Raw genomic sequence first — 25,063 nt, forward strand, 5'->3', positions numbered from 1 at the left:
ACCCAAAACCATAGGGCTGGGGTTGTGGCTCAGCCATTTTAAAGCACTTGCCTAGCATGTGCAAGGCCCTGGGTTTGATCCTCAGCACCACATTAAAAAAAAAAAATCAATTAAAAAAAAGCCCATAAAGGGCTGGGGATATAGCTCAGTTGGTAGAGTGCTTGCCTTGCATGCACAAGGCCCTGGGTTCAATCCCCAGCACCACACACACACACAAGCCCATAAAAACAGGGAAAACAATGGGATATTCTACTGTTGTATCTAGCATGGTGCCAAGTGCTCCCCAAATATGATCTTCGTAATTCTCACAAAAATTTCAGGAGAAATGTAGTATTATTATTGTCCCGATTTTCAAATGAGGAAATGGGATCAGAGATGGTTAAGTCACATGACTTAACTAATACATATCAAACTGCAGATATGAAATTCAAACTGGGTTTGTCTTGCCCAAAGCCTGTATACTCCACTATTATGTTGCAGTACTTTTATTTTGTTCTGTTAGTTCAGTCATCTCAGCTAATCCTCTAGAGAGAACAGCATGGGACTCTGAAGAGCACTTCAGAGACCTGATATTTCACAAGCTGGTGCCTGTGGGATTCTGTATTATACTCAGTTTGCTTTGCAAGTGTCTTTAAATTCTTTCTCTACTATAACAGGGAACCGAGCAATCCACCAGATCAACTAATACTCTCTGTAACGTAGTGACTTGCAGCTATGGTCTGAGCATTGGGGTCCCTCCAAAATTCTTAGATTGACACCTAATACCCAATGCAATAGTATTAGGATATTAGATTTTAAAGTCTTTCCCCATCAAGCTCAATCTTTGAAGAGTTGCTTTACCCACACTTACTCAAGACACAATTTTTCATTCTATCTAAAATACTGAACTTGTGTTTCATAGAAACAACAGTTTTCTTTCTTTGCATACCCATTTATTTCCTTAATATAAAACAATTATGAAATTACAAAAAATAAGTATAACTGGAATTATGAGATTTAGGAACACACACAATTGACCCCTCCTGGTTAAGCATACATCTTGAATGGCTAGAGTGGTGGGTGTGCCAGCTTAGCAAGTTTACAGACAAAATTGAGGGCATCAGTTAAACTGATGAGCTGGTGAAGTCTATGCAAACATGCCAAGCCTCACCTTTCAGGAAGGAAGCTGTTCTCTACAAAGGCAGGGCAAAACTACCCATAGAGTGACATGGACAGCTTAAAATACATATGTAGGCCATGGCTATTGGGAAGCAAACAAACCAGACTATCTTGAATGGATGTTTCTCCTAGGCAAAGGTATAAGACTAACTCTTGTTCTGGGGCATGTGTCTTGGTCTGTTTGGGTTGATAAACAGAATATAAACAGAATACCATAGGCCAAGGCACTTGCAAAAACGGAAATTTATTTCCAGTTCTGGAGGATGGGAAGTGTAAGTGGGGGCCCACTTCCTGGTTCATGGATGGCTCTTTTCTTGCTTTCTCACATTGTGGAAAGGGTAAAGGACCTCTCTGACCTCTTTTACGTGGGCACTAATCCCATTTGTGAGGGTTCCACCCTCAAAACCTCATCACTTCTCAAAGGCCCCATCTCCTAACACCTTGAGGGTTAGGACTTCACATGACTTTACCAACATATATCAAATTGGAGGGACACAAATCTTTAGTTTGTAGCAGTGAGCACTGAAACAGGGACCTGAAATTCAGTTGCACCAGTGGTTCATTCCTTTACTGTTTGGGTTTCATTTCCTTTTTCATTTCGTTCCCTGGCAACATTCTAAATTTCTTGTTAGCTCCATTATGCCTTTAAACAAATGTGTGCTATGCTTAAGCTAACATTGGCTAGGTGTTTTAAATATTTATTTTTTTAAATTGTAGTTGGACACAGTACCTTTATTTTATTTATTTATTTTTATGTGGTGCTGAGGATCGAACCCAGGGCCTCGAATGTGCCACTGAGCCACAACCCCAGCCCCTAAGTAGGTGTTCAAGTAGAGCACTTTCAAAGTCATGTTTTACCATACAGCCAGGATATAAAGTCTTATCTCTACTTATTGGCTGGAATTTGCCCCAGTTATGATTGCCTTCTTCCAGCCTTGAGTTAGAACTGGCCCATCAGTTTGCTTCTTTTAATAAGGAGTACAGGAAGCAGAGGTCTGAATCCTGACCACTATTCTGTGAACACTTAGCAAAACCTGCCTTGGAGAATGCTAGAAGCTCTGAACAGCAATGTGGTGTACAGGTCACCACCTTAGGGAGTGTGACTCTGAGCTCTGTTAACTTAGCTTTGCAGCAGATATACAGCATGAGTTATATATAGCTACTAAGCCCTGAATGCATGCAATTAGTTATTAAAATGGATTTCTGGATGAGAATACATAGTAACAAGAAAATGGAAATGAGTTATGTAGGAAGGAACAGTCCAGGAGGTGAATTTTGAATTTGACTAAACTTTTAGAACAATTTGATCTTTGGCTGAAAATTCTGAATAGTTTGTCGGGAGATTTTTTCCATATGAGAGGATGCTGTGTACATCAGGAACATGAAGAGGTATAAGGGATTCAGAGGAAGGATGGAGTATTTCATCATGGTGAAATCTTGAGATGCTACGGTAGAATATGGAGATATAAGTATATATGATATAATCTGTCTTTTAATCAAGCTGTCTGGTAAAAAAATATCTTGGGGCTATCAGGTGTCTTTATGTATAGTTATTCCCTCCTTGGGTTAGCTGACTTAAATATCCTTAAATTCATATAATTTATGGCATGTTTTAGATAGATGGAGATGAACATAATCTTTGGTTTTGTGGAGAGTTTATTTCTACAGCCTTAGATAATTTTATAATGGTAGGAATAATTTGGTTAACACATACAATGAATTGGACTTTATTATACTAGTTCTTTATTATATTATTATAACTAGATCTTTATTATAGAACATAGCTGGAAGGAAGTATATGGTTGAAGAAGCAAATAAAAGGCTGAAAGAGACATAACAAAGACAACCTGAAGAGGTCCAAAGCCATGTTGAACTCTATTTTCTTCCCCACTGCCTGAAAATCTACCTTCCTGGACACTCTAGTGTGTACTTAGAGAAGCCATGCTGCCATGCTTGGAGACCAAAATAAAAGAGGAATGCTCTTTATATAGTGAGACAAAGGCCCATAAAAAATGAAAGCTATGCAATTTATTTTTCAAGAAGAGAATCCACTAAGCAAAACCATCTTGCTTGCTTTTAGACATAAACCTTTTAGGTGACAAACCCAATTCTTTTTAATTAATTATTTAAAGATAAAATTAGCAATAGAGAATAGAAAATCTGAAGGCTGTTTTTGTATTTTTAAAAATGTTTCTGCTTTATACAGTGCATAAGGGGATGTTAAATAACAAAACGGAAAGAGAACATCTACCAAGAACATTTTAAAATTAAGACTGTATAAATTATTTTTCTAGGGTTGGGATTATAGCTCAGTTGGTAGAGTGCTCGCCTAGCATCAGTGAGGCACTGGGTTCGATTCTCAGCATCACATAAAAATAAAATAAAGATATTGTGTCCACCTACTATAAAAATATTTAAAAACAGGGTTGGGGATGTGGCTCAGGGGTAGAATGCTCGCCTCACATGTGAGAGGCACTGGGTTTGATCCTCAGCACCACATAAAAAGTAAATAAATAAAATAAAGGTATTATGTTCATCTACAACTAAAAAAAAATTAAAAATAAATTCTTTTCCTAGAGCAACATTTAAGGAAAATATTTTTATTATACAGGATATTGCATAAGGTCAGCGAGTTTCACTTATTTTACTATATCAAAAACTACAATTACTTACTTTAAATGATTTTCCAGTAGTTTAGGATAACCTTTCTCAAACTTCATTTGCTAAAGACCTTTGTTAACTCTCAATTTCACGAATCCCATTTACAATTTTATGTTGGCATTTCCTGGCACCTGTCTTATGATCCTCTTTGCTTCCTAAGATTGTCTCCATACTCACCTCTCTGCACCTTATTTGCGTCATTTGTAAAATGGAGGTAATGATGCCTACCTCATAGGATCAACTATGTGAGATTATGAATATATATCATCTATGAGAATACCCAGCTTCCAGCAGACCTTCAATAAGTGGTGACTAAACACATACACACACACCCTCTCCTATTCCTAGCTGATATTATACACAGTTGACAGTACAAGTATTTCACAGGATGAACAAGAAAGAAGAGGCCATTTTTTCACCGAGTGGTGAACTCCAAATCATATTTAAGCTTTATAGTCCTTTCTCTGGGCCACTATACATTACAGCTCTTTTAACATTATAAAGGAAAGAAAGTATTTTTGTAAAGGGTGGACGCTAAAATTTCCAGTGAGGATTACTTACATCTGAATTGGTAATGTTATTAAAATATCAATCACCATGTAGTAAAGTCTGTTATCAGTGAGGTGAATTTTTACAGGTCAAATTACAAAAGGAATCATGATTCAGATTAAGTGTCTTTTTAAACAGGCAACTAAACAAACATATAAATATCATTCATAATCTCAATGAACAGTGGAAAATAGCACTTAAAAGTGGGGTACATTTCTGTAGATGAGAAGTGTGTATGAGGAAATGATTCATGCATAATGGAAGATGAAAAACTTCATTTATAATACATTCATTGTACTAAAAAGACAAGGAAGTCATGGGTCACCCTATGGAGCACCTTTGTAACCTGCATTTGACCTGTGGCTATACTATAGCTGCTATCTTTTTTGATTAGTAGAGGAATTTTCCATGTTCACGAAGTGACCTTTTGAAAAATATAACTCTACATTTTTATCCTTGCTTCTCTGTTCTGTTCTAGAGTTGTTATCTGTTAAGTTAAAAAAGTTAACTTATCACCTTACAGTTACCACCTAGTCAAATAATGGGATTTAGCAGAAAATCAATTAAATGATTTAGTTAGTAAACAATGAATGATCACCCACTAAGCACACAGGGCTGCAACTGAAGCTGGCAGATTCAAAAAAGAAAAAGGTATATAAAGTATAGATCATATTACGTAATATTACATATAGTCCATATGTAATGTGTAATACATACAAAATAGGTATTGAAATTATATCACAATTTTGTGTTTATGTAAGTAAATTTATTAAAATATAAATTTATAAACGTACACACACACACACTCTAATATATTGATCCCTGTCCCTGTAGGAGACAACAAGAACAAATGCAACATCACTACATGGAGGAGTTTACCCCATTTTATTGGTGAGGGACAGAAGGCTGAGGAAATCATCTACTCTTTACTAGAATATTTGGAGGTACCTGATAAACCTCTTTTTTACCGATGAGAAGTGATTTATCTGAGGAAGCACAGCTGAGCAAGTAGCTAGGTTTCTCTGTTTGACTTCAAGGGATAGCAAAATAGAAGCAGTGTTAAGAAAGATTAATTTAGCAGGGGTGAATCAAGGGGGCTGGAGATTGAGCCAGGGGGGCCAACTAGGAGGTCAGTGCAAAGAGATGACAAGGATCTAACTAGGTGGGATGAGGAAATGGGAAGAGATAAAAAGATATTTAAGATAAGATGATCCAAAGAAAGACTGAACGTGACTTGGAAGGAGCATGATCTTAAGTTGGTACTTTTAATACAGCCAGGAAGAATGAGATGTGTCTGCATGTGTGTGTGAGAGCATGTGTGTATGTGTGATTAGAAGATAATTTGACTTTAAATATGCTTTTTAACTTTAAATATAGTTAAAAATGTATAGAGAATGAATAATACCCAAGCACCCCCAGGTATATACCCCAGCAAATTGAAAACCTATGTCCACAAAAAAACTTGTGTGTGTGAAGGTTCATGATAGCATTATTCTTAACAAACAAAAAGTAGCAGCAACCCAAATGTCCATCAGCTGATGAATGGAATTGGGTATGGCCCTACAAAGGGATTCGTTTAGTCATGAAAAGGATGAAGTCCTGGTGCAATGCGAATGACCCTTAAAACCATTATGCTAAGTACAAGAAGCCAGCTACAAATTGTGTGAGTCTATTTATATAGAACAGGCAGATCTATAGAGTCAGAAAGTAGATTAGTGGTCATTTGGGACTAGGGGATTAGGCAGGAAGTGACTCTACAGTAGATTGGATGTCTGTGTCCCTGCAACATTTGTATACTGAAATCCTGACCCCCAACGTGATGGTATCAGGAGGTGATGCCTTTGGTAGGTGATTAGGTCATAGATGGGATTAGTGTCTTTCCAAGAGGCTCCAGAGGACTCCCTCATCCTTTTGCCATAAGAGGGCTGTCTAGGAACAAAGAAGTGGATGAGAATCTGCTGGTGCCTTGATCCTGGACTTGCCAGTCTCCTGAACTGTAGGGAATAAATTTCAGTTGTTCAGAAGGCATCCAGTTTATAGTATTTTGTTACAGCAGACTGAGATGAATAAAGACAGACTTAATGAGTGTGGAGAGTTCAAAACTAATTGTGGTGTTGATGGCATAACTCTGAATATGTTAGACTAAAACAATTGAATTGTCACTATTTTTTAAAAAATATTTTTTTAGTTGTAGATGAACACAATATCTTTATTTTATTTTCTTTTATGTGGTGCTGAGGACGACCCAGTACCTCACATGTGCTAGGCAAGCCCTCTACCACTGAGCTACAACTCCAGCCCCTGAATTGTCACTATTTATTTTGAGTTGCATGATATGTGAATTATAATATCTCAATCAAATTGTGAAAAAAAGTATTTAAGAAATTATTTTTCAAGTTAGGAATAAAGTAATAATATGGCCTGAAACTTTCCTATTGACTTATCAAATAGGATTAAATAATAAACTAACTCCTTATGATCTCTTCTAAGCATTTTATAAGCACTATTTTACAACCAGAAAGAAGAAAGCCAACGGCACAGCTACCTGCGTGTTTGTGATCTGTTCACCTTGTTTCTTAATTCTCCAATAGTAACCCACTTCTATTACTTCTTGACTTCTTCATTTCTACAGACCAACCAGAGGCTCTCTGAGAACAGGGCCGACCTTCAGTTGTTTCTGTATCCAGAGCACACAATTTACTGCCCCGTCTGTCCATAACTGACACTATATTAATACATACTCAGTGGTTACTGCTCCTCCCTGGAAGAAGGCTTTTTTTCCCTTCTTTCTACTGATTTCAGCTCCTTATCTCAAAACCTATTTCTGGGTAATTCAAGTGTGAGCATGCATGTGCACAAATATATATAATTTTATTTTATTTTTTGAATAGATGTAGACATACTGAGAACCAAAACTGGATTTGATTTCTTAAAATTTCTATTTATTTATTTATTTATTTACATGTGGTGCTAAGAATTGAACCTAGAGCCTCACACATACTAGGCAAGTGCTCTACCATGGAGCTATACACCCAGCCCCTGGATTTGATTTATATTGCTGTGCCTATTGATGCTTTAACCAGTCTGCCCTAGGTACCAGACAATACTGCCTGAAAATAATGGGTATTCAAAAACTGACAATTATTCTCCGAAATCCCCAATCTTGCCCAAACTATTACAGAAGCTGCAAGAGGCAATCAGGATGGGGATTCTGCCCTTACTGCACCTAAGGGATGGGCTCCCTAGGACAAGAAAGAGTAGCTTGAGAAAAAGTGTAGCAAAGGCAAAATAAATGAATAAAGGATGACAGAGGGCATGGAAGGGAAAGAGGCCCTTGAAGGAAATAGCCCAGAAAGGAAGAAAGGCTGGTGAGAAAGACCATGGAAGAAAAATGAAAAGCCCAGTAATGGAAAGGAAGGATTGTGGCAGAAAGAAGAATCTGAGACTAAGTTCTGTCTCCAAGACAGGCACACAGAGAAGAAAATCCTCTACCAGGGAAAGGAGGTGCCACTTACAGGAAAGACTCAGGTCTCTAACAAGTTAGAGTGTGGGGCATCTGTCTTTAGGAAGGACCATGAGTCTGGTAATTTCCCTAAAAATAAATAGCTGAATTAATTTCTTCTTGTTACCAGATGTTAATACTTTATTGCTCCATAGTGGGCTCACATTTACTGAGGTATGAATAATGTGAGAGCAAAGGAGGAGAAGAAGGAGAACTAGTAGCAGTAGTAGTAAGCAGTCACTAGTTTTCAGTTCACAATGAGAATTAAACTAGAGCTCACCAAACCATCTGATTGCTGAATCACTGCAAAACTCACAAATTAATATATTTACGGAGTCCACTTTATATGACTAAAAAAGACTAAGAGGTCATTAAGTCAAAAAAGTCATTTCTAAGTATTTCAAGAATTATTGAAAGAGCATCTCATACTTGCTATAAATAATTGTTTTTCTTATACTTATTGAATTAAAGAATTGTATTTCTATTCTTTTTTTTTTTTATTTTTTTTATTTATTTTTTTTTTTTTTTAATTTTTTTTTTTTTTTTTTTTTTTTTTTTTTTTTTTAATATTTATTTTTTAGTTTTCGGCGGACACAACATCTTTGTTGGTATGTGGTGCTGAGGATCGAACCCGGGCTGCACGCATGCCAGGCGAGCGCGCTACCACTTGAGCCACATCCCCAGCCCCTGTATTTCTATTCTTTTGGTGCCATCTCTTCCTGGTCCCTGTGTTGGTAAAGACTCCCTTCCTGGCTTGCACTCAGGGTCTTCTTGCTCTGTGTGTGCTGTTCACTTGGCTGAAGACAGAGCAAGTTCCCTGGTGTCTTAGGGCACTAATTCCATCATGGAAGCAATTCCTTCCTTATCTCATTTAAACCTAATAACCCCCCAAAGGCCCTATCTCCAAAATCATCACTTTGTGGGGTCAGAGCTTCACACAGTAATTTTGGGGGGATACTAATGTAAGTTCAACAACACTTCCTTCCTCACAGTACCAAATACAATGCACCTTCCTTACCTTTACCATTAGAAAGTGAGGCTGGCATGTTCTTGTCTAAAAGCAGAGACAAACATAATTGGTCTCTTGTGTGTCTAGAATCCAAGTATTCTTTTTTTAAAACAATATTTGTAGTTGTTGTCAGGTGTGATGGCACATGCCTGTAACCCCAGCAACTTGGGAGGCTGAGGCAGGAGGATCTTGAGTTCAAAGGCAGCCTTTAGCAGATTAGCAAGGTACTTAGAAACTCAGTAAGACCCTGTCTCTAAATACAATATAAAAATAGGACTGGGGATGTGGCTCAGTAGTTAAGTGCTCCTGGGTTCAATTCCCGTTTTTTTTTTTAGTTGTAGATGGACACAATATCTGTATTTTTTTTTTTAAATGTGCTGCTGAGAATTGAACCTAGTGCCTCACACATGCTAGGTGAGTGCTCTACTATTGAGCCAGAACTCTAGCCCATAGAATCCAAGTATTCTTTTAAGTATTTTCTGATTTATATATATATATAAAACCAAATTACAAGTGTAGTATTCTTTCAAAGCCTCCCTTATCTCATGCCTTCCAATTACAGGGCTCAGGGTAATTCTTAAGACATGGTAAGGGATGATTATGTAGTTAGCATTTGTATTGCGTCTGTAAACTGCTTTGTGTAGTATGGACATTTTAACAATATTAATTCCATAAACAGTTCTGTCTTTCCATTGTTTTGTGACCTCTTCCATTTCTTTCATCATCACAATAGCTAAGATACAGACCCAATCTCATCAACCCATGAATGGATTAAGAAAATGTAATGTATACACACAATAGAGTACTATTCATTCATAAAAAGAAAGATATCATATAATTTGTAGTAAACAGATGGAACTGGAGGACATCATGTTGAGTAAGTCAGACACAGAAAGACAGCTATCTCATGTTCTCTTTCATATGTGGATATTAAAAAAAGCAGTTGATCAGAATGTGTAATACTGATTACTAGATGCTGGGAAGAGTAGGAGGTAGAAAGAGGCTAGATAGGGCTGGGGTTGTGGCTCAGTGGTAGAGCACTGTCCTAGCACAAATGAGGCACTGGGTTCAATCCTCAGCACTACATAAAAATAAATAAAATAAAGGTATTGTGCTCATCTACAACTAAAAATATTAAAAGAAAAAAAAAAAAGAAAGAGTCTGGATAAAGGGTACACAAATACAGTTGGACAGAATATCTTCCAATGTTCCGCACAACAGAGGAGGGGGAACTATACAGTTCACAATAACCTCTTGTATATTTCATGAATAACTAAGTGGCAGGAACTCAAAGGCTCAAAACAGTAATGAAAAGGAGATAGAAATATTAATTACCCTGATTTGATCAGAGCAGTACATAATTATGTATATGTACTGAAAATATCATACTGTACCCCTTCAGTAAGTACAAATTACAATATGCTCATCAAAAATTTAAAATATGTTTAAGGGGATGAAATATTAATTATCCTGCTTTTATCATTTGATTTGAAATTTGTGTTAGCATACAAATACAAGTATACATGTACTGAATTTTACACTATATCCCATACTTTTGTACAATTAAAATTTAAAAAGCAACCATCACATACTGAGTACTCTCTAAAGGCTGGGTTCCTAATTACATTAATAGATTGGAATTCTCATTCTAACTCTGAAGTTAGATGACTAGTAAATACTGAATGACTTTGCATTTGAGAATGCAAAATTTAGACATGAGGTGCCCCCCAAAAGCTCAGGTGTGACACAATGGATTAGAGGTGGATTGGGTTATGAAAGCCTTAACATAATCAGTGCATTAATCCACTAATAGGGATTAACTGAGTGGTAACTGAAGGCAGGTAGGGTGTGGATGGAAGAGGTGGGTTGTTGGGGGTGCGCCTTTGGGGTTTATATTTTATTCCTGGTGAGTGTGAGTCTCTGTTTCCTGTCATGTCCTGAGATGCTGTCCTCCTCCACACCTTTCCTCCACAATGTTCTGCCTTTCCTCAGGCCCAGAGGAACAGTCAGCCATCTGTGGACTGAGATCTCTGAAACTGTGAGCCCCAAATAAACTTTCCCTCCTCTAAAATGGTTCTTATCAGGCCTTTTGGTTACAATAATGAAAAAGATGACCAAAACAACCAGGAAAAGAATTCTGAGGAAGCTATAATGAGTGTGAAGCATTTTTAACCTCAGTATTACTAAGAAACCGGAGGGAAGTCAAGGATTTGGTGTCCCCATGGCATCACCCTCTCACTATGGTTTTTTTTATTGTTTTTATGAAATTTAAATAGTTAGAAATCTCAGGCTCAATGTTTTGGGAAAGACTGTCTTCTTTCTCTTTATAACCAGTTTGGATGATCCTCCTTGTTCCTTGTGGAATTCTACTTATAATACTATAATTCTATAGGTATTTTAAGTTGGGTTTGGTACTGAAAAAAACCTTACTGATGAAATGCTGGAAGACCATTTGGACAACACTGATGATGGTATTCGGAGACACAGAATAGATTATCAGAGATGACCATGGACACCTGGCAAAATCGGTGCCATAGCTTAAGCCGTCAGGTTTCAGTTATTAACTGGGCTCAGGGCTTGTCCACTGTACAGAAGAAGTAAATTAGAGACTTCCCCTCAACCAAACTAGAAGGATCCTCACCACACCCTATAATAAAATAATTCTGTCTCACAATTCCCTGCCTTGCTTCATAATGTGCTTTTCTAGGAGGCAAAGAAAAGCTTTGATAGGGAATTTATACATGAGTGAGAAATAATATCTGATTATTTGGATAGGGAAGGTCCCAGGAACCAGATGACCAACAAGCCCAGCTTCCTCAGGATGGTCCTGGTTTTTAGCATAGCAAACCCAATATTCTGGGAAACATCCCTGATCAGGCAAACTGGGATACTGTCACCCTATCCAGGAGACCCAGAACCAGCAGTTGAAGGTGCAGAGAAGAAAAGAGTAAGAGCTCTTTGTTGTTTCACTGGAGTGGGCTATTTAAAATGAGTGTCACTCAAAATAATTAAGAATGAAAGTGGTCGAGGTGGGGATTTCATTCCTTTTTTCCCCTAATAATTCACTGGTCCTATGTACTAAAGGACTAACAAGGAGAAGCTTCCTCTTGCACCCCAAATTGAAATGCTACTTTTCTCTTCTAGCAAAGGACCTTGTAAACCTATATGCACCCTGCTGTCTTTGCAGGGGAAAGAGCTTTGCCTATGGCTTTAAGCACTTTTGAAGACATAGTGTATGTGTGTGATCCAGAAGCAGCCACCAATGGAGGTCACAGGGGCAGGGGTACCTACACACATGATGAAAAGGAGAATTCGTCCTGTCCAGTCTGATTGATAGTGACAAGCTATGATCTGGATTGAGAATGATTCTGGAGTGCTACGTTGGTAGAGCAAGAGAGAGTCCTGTGATTCATCAGGAACATATACCACTGAAAACAAATTAGCCAAGTAAGCCAGCTTTCTCCCTGACAGGCTGACTTGAAAGCAATACACAGGAATAAGGTTAGAAAAATGCAAAAGTAAGTCCATTTGGGCTGGGGCTGTAGCTCAGAGGCAGAGTGCTTGCCTAGCATGCATGAGGCACTGGGTTCTATCCTTTGCACCACATAAAAATAAACAAATAAAATAAAAGCATTGACCATCTACAACTACAAAACTACTTTTTTTTTTTAAAAAAAGTAAGTCCATTTAATAAAAATATATTTCCATAGGAAATATAAATATTGTATAAATATAAATTTTTATATAATACAAATAATGGTTACCAAAAATGAGACTTTTGAAACCACATTTTTGATTCTGTGAATCCACTGGTTTTGTCTTTGACACAACATTTTTTATTTTTTGCCAAAGGCAGTCTCATGAACTCTGCTGTGGGCATGGTCATGTCTATGCTTATACCCACATGCTTTCTCTTGCAAAAACTCTAATATTGACATCAGCCAGCTGTAAGCAAGATGACGTCTTTCCAAGTCTATTTTAATGTTGATTTTTTGGGAAAATAATCACTAGAAATTTTCTGAAATGGAAATGTCTGTTAGTTGGAGTGACTGGTTAATATTTTTTTTTCTTTTTAAAGTAGCTTCGCTCAAAAGGGAACCAAAAGTATCACTCATAGAGTATTACAAATGATCTAAAAATAGTCTCAAATTGGACTTGATCATTAGTTATAAATACTCTGAACAGTGGAAAACTGATTTTCTCATTTTTTCCTTAAAAAATTATAATCTGCTTAGCATACAAATGAGTTCTGGCCCTTGGATATCAGTGATCATCTACTTGTCTCTAGTACTATGAGACTAGTGTGGTGATCAATCAACAAAGTTGGCATTTTTTTTTTTAATCAGGATAAAACTGCATTGACCCAAGAGCCAGATTCATCTTTTAAAGCATTTATATTATTAATGCTGGGTGGATTCTTGAAAAATGAATTATTTTGCTGACAGTAAATATATAAGCATTGTAGAAAATTTGGGACAGAGGAAAGCAAATAGGAGAGAAATCAAACCACTTCCATTCTTTTCTGTTTTTATACACAAATGGAAGAGCTGACATCTCTAAAGATCTCTTTCTTCTCAAACAAGTTAAGATGGCACCATATCCTAAGCAGGTTGGGAACCCTGGCTATGCAGCCTTGGTGTGAAAAGTACAGAGACAAGAAAGTGGTTAGCAGTCATAACAAAGCTGTGACTGAGTTGACTCATGCCTGTATGAAGAAAAGAGCCAAGGACACATTTTTAAAAATTACTTGCACACAAATTTTCTCCTATTCTTTTAGAGTTTATAGCTTATGACGTAGAGCTTAATTTTTTTCCCCCTTTATGAATGGTAAAGACAACTGGTATCCTGTGTGAATATAATATCCGTATCCAGCACATTTTGGGTGGAATCCAATAATGTGTGATAACTCAACAATTTAGCACAGGAAACAAAGCCCACAACATTCCTCAGAAATTTCACAGACTATCTACAAGGAACAGACCCACTGGAAAGGGATTTTTTTTCAGTAATATTTGAAGAATGCGAGTTTTCATGGTGGACACACTGGGTTTGTGACAGATGCAAATTCAGATACGAATAAAACACAATTAAATGATTCAGACTCGTGTGCTGTGCTTCCACAGATCTTATTTCTGCACGGGTCAAACAAAGGAAAGTTGATGTTTGACAACTGTGGATGAGTCATCAGAGGAAGTTCTTACCATATGGATGTGCTTGTTGAAATAAAGCTGTTGAACAAAGCCAGCCTTTTTTCCCCCGTGGGCTAGTCAGGGTTTCATTTTAGGAAATGGAAGTGTCAGTGTAGACAAACTGTCCTGAAGTATTTATAGCATAAATGTGTAGTTTCCCTAAACTGCCTTGAACAAAGAACATGTGAATGGAAAATAGATCTCAATTTCTTTCACTCTCCATGTTGTCTGAGCTGCATTCTGTTTATAAAACCTATTTCTCCCTGTGACTTACATAATGTGGACATGAAAGTGGTGTAGCTACACTGGGCTGTGCTAGTAGTTTCCCAATTAATTTTAAGAGCTTTTTATTCATTAAGATGATTCAACCTTTGCTATATTCACTGAAAATATTTTCCCTGAGATTATCATATGCTTTTTAACTCTGTAGTGTAGTATTTTTATTTTTTGATGGACAAAGGTTCTCAATTTTTACATAGTCAAATATACAAATCCTTTTGTTTTAAAGCTCTCAAAGTCTAGCTCCATTCTAGGGTGAAAAATATGAGTTCTTTAACCTTTTATGGTTTCATTTTAGCATGTGACTCTTTAAGCCATGTTGCTTGTTCTGTAGTAAGGAACAGTGAAAATTTACTCAGAATACCATTTTCCCTTCAATGAGTTGACCAGTTGCCCTAGTGTACTTTTTGAACAAGCTATTCTCTCCTCCTCAATTTGTGCTTTATGATAAATTATATCTTGTCCTGAATAGGGGTCTTCATTCTGGCTATGTGATTCCATTAATTTCTGTCACTTGTTTGCTTGGTAGTACATTGTTTTTATTATTGTAGCTATATGATGCATTTTGGGTTGGTAGTAGAAATTTCCCTTCATAATTGTCGTCGTCTTCTTTTTTTTAAATTATTTTTTAGTTGTAGTTGGACACAATATCTTTAATTAATTAATTTATTTTTATGTGGTGCTGAGGATCGAACCCAGGGCCTTGCCTGTGCTAGGGAAGCACTTTACCGCTGAGCCATAACCCCAGCCGTAGTTTTCTTGATACAGATCCCACCTAATATATAGGTTGGTTTATATTAGTCTCCATTTTTATTTTTATGTGGGGAATGAGCTGGTGCTGCTATGAACCCTAGAGAAATTTAGATGTCACTCATTTATCTGAGGTCATAATCCTGATTTTCTCCTGAATCTTGGATTATTTTAGATTGGAAAAGTAGAAGCAAAAGGAAAAGGGTAGGAAGCAGAGTCTGTTTCATTTCATAATGAGAAGACTCAATTTGCCAGGAGGGCTCCCAAGGTTAAAAAACATGCAACCCAAAGCACCAACGGTTAGTAAAAATGAGAAATGATGCACTAATAAGTGCTCAGAGTGATGACTCATTGCATTGGAGCATCCCTGGGAAATCACCTACTAAGCAGAATTTAGTAGCTAAGGGGTTATTTTTGGTTCATGATTTATTGCAACTTCCCTTTACTGGTGATGGGGATTACTCCTAGCTCCCTAAAACACAGGAAACTGGACATGCTGGCAGACCAGTCTGTCAGGTAACAATGCTATTTCTAGACTAGGACAGGGTTGTTTGCTGTAGAGACTTCTTTAGAATAAGAGAGAAACACTGAAGTATTGGATGTGGTTCTGGATGCTAGGAGGAGAGCAGTAAATGAAATACCCCACACTCCTGGAATGCATTAATAACTTGTCATGAGAATGTGTAGCTCCGCTTAGAAGTGGGTATGAACATTCTCATTCATGTTTATTTACCACTAGTAAAATTTCTATGAATTTCTACTTCTCAAGTTCTAGCATGGTCAGATGATTTGGCTTAATGAAATGGGATAAGTAATTATTTTATTTCCAATCTATACTAACAACCCTGAAATAAAAGCATTGCAGTCCTTAGGAGAAACACCTAGGTCTCAGGCAGAGTTATACATGTGGTAAGAGTAGAAGCTGGAATTGATGATGTATATTATTATTTCTTACTGATTCTATTTTATCAAATATTTAAATGAAACGTATCACAGCGTACTTAAGACAAATGTTAAAGTCAATCTTTGGCCTCAGTAAATTTAGTTTATGAAACAAAGGAGTTTATAAGAATAAGGAGGTTGAGAGCATATGGTTCATATTTACGATGCATTTGCATTACACATTCTCTAGAGACCTATGACTCTATCTGACATATTTTTGATTTTACAACTATAACAAAAAGATGTAATTATCCAATGTTTGTTACTCATAAGTAAAACAGCATTTTGTAAAAAAACAAACTGTGTGGGCTGGGGTTGTGGCTCAGTGGTAGAGTGCCTGCCTCACACACATGAGGTACTGGGTTTGATCCTCAGCACCACATACAAATAAATAAATATTGTATCCATCTACAACTTAAAAAATTTATAAATAAATAAGTAAATAAATAAAAGGAGTTCAGGGGGGAAAATGAAGTTAAAAAACAAACAAACTGTGTGTATGATAACACATTTTGGTAAAAAAATATATGAAAGACTGGAAATATATGCATATTATGTTTAACTATATGCAAATTCTAGAAATTAGGATATAATGAAAATGTTAAGATATATTATTTATCTATTATATATAATTTTAGATATTACAGATTATCTATAATATAGATCTAAATTAAAGCTATCCATATATAATAGATATCTATATATTATAGCTATCCATACATTTTATAGATATCTAATTTAATTTTCCTTTGATTCTTTGTATTTTCCTAAATCGAAATTTCCCAAATTTTGGTAACGTATTACTTTTTAATATGAAAGATACAATAAAAGTTGTTAAAAACAAAAGGCAAAAATGCAGTCACATATTGCTGGGGTCTTAGAAAAGGATAGATATGTAGGTATTAAACAAACAAACTAAAAAGCTATGAGAAGTATCTTTCTGGCCACAGGGGACTGGCAGATTCCATGGGGTTTCACAGGCCTCTGACCAAACTGAAGATTTTAAAGGCAACTGCTATTTTTCTCAAAAACTGCTTCTGGATTTAGATATTAAGAAAATAAATGTCTATTTCCAATATGACGTTTAATTACCCACAGACCAGTTTAATTTCTTGATCATCACTGGTAGTTCTGGAATCATACATAACTGAGGGACACATTTTCCCTGAAAATCAAATTAGTCTTTTCAATTTATAAAAGAAATTGGCCCCTATGGCTAAATTATAATCCTAAAAGAAATCTTAAGGGAGTATATAGTTCTTAATCTTAAGGTCATTATTTTTAAGAAATTATGGAGATACCAAAAAAAAAAAAAAAAAAAGGAATTATGTCGTTATCTGGATGTGGTGGTGCATACCTGTAATCCTGAGACTTGGGAGGCCTAGGCAGGAGGATCACAACTTTGAGGCCAGCCTTAGCAAATGAGCAAGGCTCTAAGCAACTTAATGACATCCTGTTTCAAAATAAAAAAATTAAAAAAAGGGGCTGGGGATGTGGCTCAGTGGTTAAGTGCTCCTCAGTTCAATACCTGGTGTTAAAGAGAAAAGAAAAAAAAATTATCTGGTTAAAAACCAGTGCAGGGGCTGGGGTTGTGGCTCAGCAGTAGAGTACTTGCCTAGCACGTGCGAGACCCGGGTTCAATTCTCAGCACCACATAAAAATAAATAAATAAATAAATAAATAAATAAATAAATAAATAAATAAATAAATAAATAAATGTGTTGTGTCCAACTACAACTGAAAAATAAATATTAAACAAACAAACAAACAAGAAACCAGTGCAAACCAGGGCTGGAGTTGTAGCTCAGTGGTGTGAGGCAATGGGTTCGATTCTCAGCATCACATATAAATAAATAAAATAAAGGTCTATTGACAACTAAAAAAAAAAATTAAACAACACCAACAACAAACAACACCAACAACAAAAGACCCAGTGCAACCTAAAAAATGTTGGGTAAGTAACTTCTTCAACAGCAGCAGCAAGTACAAGTTACCAAGTGCTTATTATAGCTGCTTTGTTTTATTTTACATATATTATCTCAATTAATTTTAACAACACTCTGCTAAGTAACTATTGTCTTCATTTTAAAGACAGGAACTGAGAGCTCAGTTGAGATCAAATATCAGACTGTCAAGAGCACATCCAATGGTATTCATAGGACAATTATGTATTTGAGGAAAGTATATAGAAAGTGAGTTTCAAGATAAATTAAAAATTTTCTAAATTCATACTACTCAGCTAATTAATTAGAGCCCTTTAAAACTTAGAAAGCCAAAGTATTTTACTATATTACAAACAAAATTTGGTATAATTTGATAATTAATTTGTATGTACTACTCATTAAAATGCCTTTTCAGATGGAGTAATGTTAGTACATAACTATATATAGTCTTGATTACTTTTAAAAAAAATTTTGTGTAGTCATGGATGGACAGAATGCCTTTATTTTGTTTCTCTTTATGTGGTGCCAAGGATCGAACCCAGTGTGTCACATGTGCTAGGCAAGCGCTCTGCCACTGAGCTGCAGCCCCAGCCCTTGATTACCTTTTTTTTTTACATGTTAAAAAGTCTAAAAGACATTTTAATTTTCTGTAATTGGGAACTGAACTGCTTTTCTTTATTAATTTACCAAAATGTATAAAAAAATCAGTGTTTAGTATATCTGGCATTATTTTATTAGCATCAATACTATTTTTTAAAGAAACCATTGTAAAAGATGAGCCTGGCACCTGGAACCTCCGTTGCTATAGGGAGGAGGCTTCCAGCTGAGCAATGGGCAGCTGAATGACAGTCCACACCAATCCCACGTCCCACTACTGAACAAAGTTTTACTGTCTCCTGTCTTACTGACCCCCTTATTTGAGGCTGAACTTTCCTGGTACCTTTACCCACTTGTTTGGGAGTTCTGCCAATGCTCAGATAGAAAGATGCTTCAGAGCAAATGTGGCGTCTGCCTGTCCTGCTCTGAAAGGGAGCAGGACAACACAGCCTGTGTTGACCCTCCAGCCTGGGCAAGAACCCCAGTCTTGCTCTGCCCCTGACCAAATGTCATCTGCCTTCGAGGGCAACACGAATTCTGAACCTCAGTTTCTTTAATCTATTCCAGGGTTGAGATTCCTTATATGCCTCAAAAGGACATTAGTTACTAAATGATAATAAAAGTATCCATGAATTAAATGTTTTCTTTACCTGTGCTTGAAAATGTCCTTTGATCCCCTCCAAACTGACCACTGGATATCGATGATATGCAGAAAATGATTAAATTTTGCTTTTCAGGCAAAACTACCATATTTTATAAGATCTAAGATGTCATCAATTGATTGTGATTCATGTCTTGATTTTAGAAATAATCAAACATGAAAAAAATGAATATCTCAGAATCACTGGAATCTGGTAGACTGGTAAAATAGCTACTCTCTTGTTAGGAGGTGAAGAAATACTTCAGGTATACAGTACTTATATTTTCTGTTCCTTTTTATGTCCATATAATTTTTCAGTTCACTGACTATAGATTTACTGAAAGGATTTTTTTCTCCTTAAAGTATTAAAAAATATCTTAGAGCTTTGGCGAACACTCATGGAGAGTTGCCAGTCTAAAGTTCTGGAAATAAAATAAGGAAACAGGAGATAGACTCTTTTTGCTAAGCACTTCGCAGGTACAGGATGCATTTCTCGATAACTGAGGAATGGGAGCAACATTATTGAGCATTATTGAGAAAATTCAGTGTAAAGGACTATGGGATAAATTCCCTTGACATAACTTGATTTCCAGACCCCCCAGGCTCCTTTGTGTAGCAGTGGTCTGAGAAGGTAGGTTAGGAAATTGACAAAAATAGTCTCACTTAAATACTAGTCATTCTCCTCAAGAAAAGTTTTCTTGCTCAGCATATTACTGGGGAGCATGGTTTGTTTGGTGCTTAAGGCCTTCCTGTCCTCACTGGAAAATTGGACTCAGTGCCTGGGACACCACCATGCTAGCCTCATGCCTCAACCAGACTGTGCAGGCTTAAACCACATTGTACAATTTCCTTTTGTCTCCCCCCTCCTTTTCTGCAAATTTTTTTGTTGTTTCGTTGTTATGGGTAGTGACAGTTTCTGGTTTCTTTCGTTTACCAACGGTTTCCTTTACCACAGCCTCTATTCCTCCGGCTGGAAGCCTGGCATGATTGGAAGTTGGAAGAAAAACCACAACTGAATAGCCTGGCACTTACTTCAACAGTCATTTCCAACCACAGATTAATACTGTTACTGGATTTGACTAACGGCTCTCCATCAGCCCAACTGTCATCACTTGAGAACATGCTGCCCAGTGAAAAACAAAAGGGAAAATGCAAGCAAGATCCAAAGCTTGGTATAGTTTTACCAACTGCTCATCGTCTGAATCCAAGGGTATCTCTCTGAATGCCCCTTTCTGGGTTCTCCTTGACAATCTGCATACTGAGTCGATCAGGAGATAATATACCCCCTGCTCCAACTAGCAGGAGGCTTAGGTCAGCTGGTAAGGTTGCCATGGGCACCAGCCAGCCTAAAGAGCTCAGGGCTCAGCTGTTGCACCTTGCCCTGCCCACCTTGGGGAACCTCACAGGATGCTTGATGCTCCTGAGTGTCAAGGAGCCAGCATCCAAAGCCCAGATGGAAGCAGGCCCTCTTGGAAGCTTGGATAACAGTGGTGCTCGGTGCTAACTTATCACAAACAGGAGCCAGGTTTTTCCTCTGGAAGAGGAATTGAATGACTATTCTTTTTCTTTTCTTGTGACAGGGTCCTGCTATGTTGTCCAGGCTCATCTGGGCCTCAGTTTCCCAGGTGCTAGGGCTATAGGCACATGGCACCATGCGCAGCTCCTATGGTTTTCTCACTGATAACTGCTAGAGGCTATTCGGGGTGTTTCATACACATTAATCCCAATCTTCCCCCTTAAGAATGTACAGAGCAACATGCATTCGGTATGTCCCTGGTGGGTAAATACAGTTGAAAAATCTTTCTGGAGGGTAATTTGACTCCATGGATCAAAGTCTTTCGAATATTCTTAAAATTCACTATTCTATTTCCAGGAATCAGTTCCAAGGGAATAATTGTGAGAATGCAAAAAACTTTATGATTACAAAAATGTTATGACAGCCTGATTTAAAGAAGTCTTGCAAATTTCATTCTTTCAACAAATATTTACTACATGCCTACCATGTAGCCCAGAATATTTAAATACAAATAAATGGTGTCATGATTCTTTTAATTAAAAAAGCATGATCTCATAAGAAAACTAAAAAGCTATAATGCATAGGACAAACAGTTGAAAGAAACCAATTAAACTACTAATAATGATCATTTCTTGGTCACTGGCTCATGGTATATATTTCTTGCTTAAAAAAATAGGCATCTTAAAGAGATCAGTTTTGAGACCATGGATATCTCCTGATCTGCCTCAAATTTTCACTCACCGGTTTTAGCATCCATTGATGAGTGTTTAACTCTCATTCCTTCAGTATTTATTAGTTGTATTCTATTGTAAGAAGAAGCTTTCTCATCTTTCCTATTTATTTTTACCACTAAGGGTTCATAGTTTTTTTTTTTGTTTGTTTTTGTTTTTGGTGCTGGGAGTTGAACCCAGGGCATTGTACATGTGAGGCAAGCACTCTACCAACTGACCTACATCTGCAGCCTGCATTCATAGATTTTTAAATCTTATTTTGTAGGTTATAATCTTTTAACATAATTCTATATTTTGAGGCTCAAAATATCCAGATTTGTCCAGTGTCTCCACTAACCTAAAATTCTGTGCCTTTCTAATATGTTCCCACCAGTTTTGAACTTTTTCTTACTTTCTGGTATAATAAGATGCTTCAGGCTTATCTTGTACTCGACCCATACTTAAAAATGTGTTTTAAAATAACCATGTATTACTTTTGTTAAGTGGAAAAACAAATACTGCATATAAATTAAAAAATAATCTTACATAACATGTAATAATAATGTATGCATTTTATGTAAGATCATCTTAAAAAGTCCAGGTTGCTGACTCATGGTTTAGAAACTTGAAGACAAGTGGGGCTCCTCCCGAGTTCCACTTGAGATGGGAGAAGAGAGCATCTGCCTTATAAACCCACGAGAGGGCCAACGGTGTCTGAGAGATCACTACAGGCACCAGTCACTGCTCTCTTCTTGACTGAACCAGTGAGCCAGCCACACAGCCTGTGATGAGAAAGAAACAGTTAAAGTATATTCTGTTCAATTAAGTCTCAAAGCCAAGTGCCTCCTCACTCCCCACTCAGAACACTGCATAGAAGAATGGTGACACACCGTCATTTCCATCCTGCTTGAGTTTCTTCCTGCTGACTCTTTGGAGTTTCCCTATGAGCTGGTGTGAGGCACTTCTTCCTGTGGCTCAGAACAAGACTCTCTGAGGGCCCTGGGGGCTGCATTCTGGACTCTGTGAGGTACTATGAAACAAGAGGACCGGGCAGGAGCCCCCAACTCCTCCTTGTCCAGGAGTTGAGTAGACCCCTGGCCCCAGAGAGCTCTGCCTAGTTTCTTTACTCTTCTCAGATGGCTTTCCTGACACTCACTTGCATACTTAGCCTCTTGCCAGACTCCAGGAGCAGTTCTAGTCTTATTAGTGATTATGGAGGGGTGGAGGGGAACAGAGTCGAGGAGCCCCTCAACGATTAGTCATTACTTCACCACTGAGTCATCTGGCCATGCCGCCCAGCCGGCTGTAACCCAAGATTAAGTTCTGTACTCAAGCTTGAGGTGCTACCCAGAATCCTAGCACCACAGGGCCCTACACTTTTTGATTGTGAATTCTTCTCATGTCTGATGTTACCTCTGACAAGAAGCCACCCCTCATCGTGCTCCAGAAAAATGATGACACGGAGGTGCAATATGAATAAGTTTTACTGAGCATGCACAATACACAGGACAAAGCCAAGTGCTTTACATGCATAATTGTACTTAACCCCAGAGTAACACTATGTGGAGCTACAGACCAATATCCTCATTTTACACTGAAACTGAGGTTGAGGGATGGTTGATAATGAGTCATCATCACCCAGCTAAGAAATGACAGAGACTGAACTAGATGGTCCACTTTGCTTCAGATATGACTGTGGAACTGTTAGTGGGTGTGAGGTTCAGACTGAACAAAAATTCAGGTGGTTTTTTCTCTCAAAGAAAAGTCATTGAATGGAAACAACACTGGGAAGCTTGGTGTCAAGACAAAGTAGCATTCTTCAGTTGATACTAAGAAAGAGGTGATCCAAGGAGGTTGAGAGTCCACGAAGAACTCAGAACAAGTTGGCCAAATAACACTTCAGTAGTTTGTTCATTCATTCATTAGGCACATTTGGGACCTGTGATGCATTCTTCACTCTGCTGAGTGCAGGATATACTAACATGGTTAAGAATGACATGGTTTCTGCCCATGCTGAGCTTATGGTTTAGGGAGGAAGAACATCCTTAAATAAGTGGTAAGTGCTATGAAGAAAATAAGCTATTCTGGTGGAGAATGACATGGTGGGGTCTCTAAGGAGATGATATTTAATCTGAAGGATGATGAAGCAGGCAGGGCTAACTGGTGCTCTTTACTCCCTTTCATCCTTGGTAATAACTGGATGTTTTTCAAGGGTGCTTTATGACTATGGGCTCTGGTTGCAGTTCACCATGATTTCACAATGCATGTGGCTTTATCATTAGTGCTTTCCTTCACCCTGTTCAAAATATCACAAATATAATATAAATGAGATTTCCACTATTTGGTCCAGGACTGTGTCATTCTTTTCTTGTTTTAATATAGAAAAATCACTACAGAATCAGGGCTAAGAGGAAAGATCTTTGTGTTTCACAGAGGTCATCCAAGTGTACTATTTGTTTCTTCCCTGTGGAATTGACATATCAGCTTTGGGAAGGATGACGGAAAAAGGAAAAAAAAAAAAAAAAAGAAAGAAATGGGCCCAGAGAACCCAATGGAAACAATGCTAAGCTTACTGTTCACGTGGGCCTTTAAGGGGGAGTGGAAGGCAAAAGCTGAGAACTGGGTCCAGTTTTCCCCAGCAGTGCTGTCTGTGCAGTGGTTGGATGTCACTCAAACTAAAACCCAAAGGCTTTTCAACCAGCAATGGTGAGTCCTGACCTATTTTTCTCATATTTCTGAAAAATGATAATTTTATTATCTCACAAGCAGAGATACTGAGAGTCTATGGAAGGCAACAGCATGGAAGAACTGGGTCCTTTTTTTGCTATATAGACTGCATTTTCTCAGGGAGAACAGATGTTTCCTTAAGGATGTGTGCAGTTGGGATCAGTGGCCATTTATAGCTAGGGGAATATTTCTTGATGGTCAGAGAATTTAAATCATGATTATTTTCTTGAATTCAAAGGCTATAATAGAATGGTTGTAAATTCTCTTCACAGAACAACTTGAAGTTCTGGGACCCTCTAACCTTGGGTTTTCAGAAATCTATTTTTTTCTTCATCCTATTTCTTCTAACTATTAAGTTATTAACCCTAATGACTAACGTAGTCTCATAGGTAAAAAGGCTTGTGAAACCTGCCCCTGATTTATGTAAATAATGCAGAAGGACACACTGAATAATGGACAGTCTGGAAAGGCCAAAATTCTTTCCCCAAGTCCTGGTCCACCCTAAAAAAGAGAGAGGGAAGCTTGTACTCTAAGTGGAGCAATCATCTTATTGTTTCACACATTCCCAGGACCACAGCAAGTGACACGGAGCAGCCTGGCTCTCCACAGTGATCACCAGTGCAAATCCATACCAACTGATCAGCTCTGTCACCCCCTGAGGCTGCCAGTGTGGGCCTCCAGATTGTAAGGCCACAGGGTCAGATTTGGGACCTGGTGCTGTGCTGCCACAATACTGCGTGTCCAAAGAGGCCAGCAGCCAGGCAGATCCCTTTCTGTGTAACTGCTTGGCCACCTGTCTGTGAGGGAAGACAAATCTCATTTCATGAGGTTTGGCATGGAAAACAAACAGCCCCCCCCCCCTGCCGCACCAAGCACTCGAGCTGCAGCAGG

The 25,063-nt window shown here is 37.7% G+C and overlaps 1 protein-coding gene and 1 long non-coding RNA gene across 2 annotated transcripts in view; one reads left to right on the forward strand and one right to left on the reverse strand.

The window, feature by feature from the left end:
- The window catches only part of Cdk6 (cyclin dependent kinase 6), a 205,291-nt gene that overhangs the window by 19,671 nt on the left and 160,557 nt on the right, over positions 1-25,063 (reverse strand). The window lies entirely within an intron of this gene.
- The window catches only part of LOC125611038, a 14,100-nt gene continuing 12,792 nt past the window's right edge, over positions 23,756-25,063 (forward strand). The window contains exon 1 of the long non-coding RNA XR_007341132.1: positions 23,756-24,151. This is a non-coding gene — a long non-coding RNA (uncharacterized LOC125611038). The remainder of the gene's footprint in view (positions 24,152-25,063) is intronic.

The sequence above is a fragment of the Marmota marmota genome, unplaced genomic scaffold (genome assembly GCF_001458135.2).
Source record: "Marmota marmota marmota unplaced genomic scaffold, marMar, whole genome shotgun sequence".
Taxonomy (NCBI): Eukaryota; Metazoa; Chordata; class Mammalia; order Rodentia; family Sciuridae; genus Marmota; species Marmota marmota.